The following is a 2,698-nucleotide window of genomic DNA, read 5'->3' as shown; positions in this document are numbered from 1 at the left end:
AGCTGCCAGCAGTCAAGTAATTACTGCCCTTGCAGAGTACAGCACTTGAGCATTGTGGTATCATTCCTGACGTGACAAGTTCAATCTCTGGACTATTCAGGCCCTGCAGAGAGGAAAATAATAACTTAGGTTTTTGTGGTCTCACTCGTGTCACAGAGGTGATAATGTACCTTGAACTCAGCATCTCTGTTCCTCCAGTGGAGCTGTGCAGCACAGCATTCTCTCTCAGCCCTTAGAGGGAAATGGGTTATGTGGCAGCATGATTCATCTGTCCAGTTTTATCTACTCGTGGGTAACGTTAATGGTGCTGTAAAGGTGCCCAGTCAACAATGCCTGTGCAGAGTGGTCACATTTCAGGTACCGTTACCAGTGGTATTGGTTGCTCCAAGATGCCTGTTGGAGTAGAGAACACTGGGCAGCATTGTTCCCACAGAGAGAAACAAAGGCACACGTTCTGGGTTGGTGGCAACACTGAGTGACAAATGATTGTCAAAATGAATCAGCACAGGGTCTTCAGTTAAGCCGATTTCCACAGAAGGAGTGTAACTACCTCCAGGAGAGGTGTCAGCTGGTGAAAGTCTATTAAATCCACCTGAAAAAGACACACTAGTGTTTTTTAATTCAGGCTTCCTCCATCTGTTATGTTAATTTCTTGCCTTCTCTGTTTTAAACTACCAATCAATAGTCTATTCAAAAGCTGGCCTTGGCCCTGCAGCGCAGAATTCAGCAAGTGCCAAGTAGGAAGTAAAATATTGCTCATGGTCCAAGAGAGAACTGTAACCTGAAGTCTGTTTCCATTGTCTTTCAAGTAGAGAAGCATGGCTCCCTGCAGAGAGTGCATCAGCCCTGGGGTGAACCTTGTTGGTTTCAGCCAACTTTGCAACCTCATCTTAATGGCCACAACAAACAGCAGCTAGACTGGAGGTCAGCCAGCTCCCATTCCTCTCTTTCCCCTCCCTTGACATGCTACAGATGGTCCTAGGGCTAGACTAAAGATTTTGACATTTACCTGACACCTAGTGACAGACATGGACAGACAAAGGCAGGTCATTTGCTTTGCCCCGTGTACATGGGCTGATGTTCTGGGTAAGATGTCTGTGCCTGCTTTGCTTCTTGCAGTCCCAAGTTGACTTGGAAGCAAGAGAAGTGAACCAGAGGAGTGAGCATGCCTAAATCTCCTGTGGAGGATCTCCAGACTTAACAGGATATGTGTGCCATGTGGGATTATTTGCCACGCTCAAACCAGTGGAATAATCTTACCTCTGGATTACAAGTCTACTGATGTCACTGCACTCCCAATTGTGTTAAAACTCAGACAAAAGACATACATTCTCTGCCAAAAGGTTCTATCTTGTCCCCATTCATCTCAGTGTCTGTTTTCTCAAATTTAGCAACAGAAGTTGAATTATTGAAATCAAATTATTTCATGTCTCTCATTTTTCTGGCAGGAGCATAATGGCTATTGACAATGAGCTGTCAATCAAGTTTTAGAAAGAGCCATCAGCAGTAGGCAGGAGAAAGATTCAAGGATTTCCAGCAAAAGCTGAAAATATCTCTAATGAAAGGCTGAGTGAAATCTTTTCCTAATGAAAGCACCAACTTGTAACTAGAAACTGTGTGCTTTCAGAGTGCCTTAGCCTGGCATTTTTCTTATCATCTCCAGCTAAAAGATGATGTATCTCAGACTCACACTGCAATTTAATTGGTGTCCATATGGCTTTCTGCACAGTGTTTTAGAGGCTGAATTTGAATACATAGATTCCTCTTGACTGAAAGTGCTTTATATAAAGCAGAAATGCGATGTACTTGAATGATGTTGGCTTCTGATCAACCCATGCCACGTAGCCTCATGATTTATGTGTTTGACAAGATCAGAACAAAAAGGGAGCAAAATGCTGGCTTGGGTTCCTTTGAGACATAGTCATTTAAAAATATTTAAGGTTACCCAATAATCTCCAATTCTACTTTTACCACTGGATTTCCTGAATTAACTTTCAAGGGAAGAAAAGAGTTTCCAGCATGGGGAGAAGAGACACAATTTTGCTGCTAGATGGCAAAAATGTATACAAAACTGAGGGCTGCAAATCAGCTGTCTGGGAAACAGGTTAAACCCTTAACAGTTAATCTATCGAAGTATCTTGCAGATCTTGTTTGTCCTCTTCTCAATTTTGCTGTCTTTTGCACTCTTGGCATCTGAAGGATGCTTTGCCAAGTCAAGATTTAACAGTGTTCAAGACTGCCTGAGAGACTACAATGATTTATATGTCTCTCCTTTTTACTTGCAGTTAACTGTGGAGTGTGTTCAACGTGAGTGCCCACTCAGTGTGCCTAGATGATTTGAGTGCCACTACTTAGACAGCAGAATCCAAGAAGGCCATTAAATACTCAGAATATTTCTTTTGCTATCTCTGGTATAAAATGTCTGTTAATAAGCCCCTAAATGTTGCTCAGACCTCTTGGTTGCTTTTAATTTTTTACGTGGTATTTTTCCAAGATGTTTTTATGTTTTCAAACATAAATGAAGAACTTAAGAAATGATTTGGAAGAAGGCCCCTTCAACTTTCAAGTGCGAAGTCTGGAACAATCATTATTTGAAATTCATTTTGTTGTAAAGACCTGTGAAAGGATTTAAGGTGAGAGAATTTCAGATGATCTTGTTTTCTCACACTGTGCTTGGCAAACTAAAAGCTAGGCAAAC

This window comes from Tympanuchus pallidicinctus, unplaced genomic scaffold, assembly GCF_026119805.1.
Source record: "Tympanuchus pallidicinctus isolate F22 unplaced genomic scaffold, pur_lepc_1.0 scaffold1, whole genome shotgun sequence".
NCBI classification, from domain to species: Eukaryota; Metazoa; Chordata; class Aves; order Galliformes; family Phasianidae; genus Tympanuchus; species Tympanuchus pallidicinctus.
Note: the sequence above shows the minus strand (reverse complement) of the source record.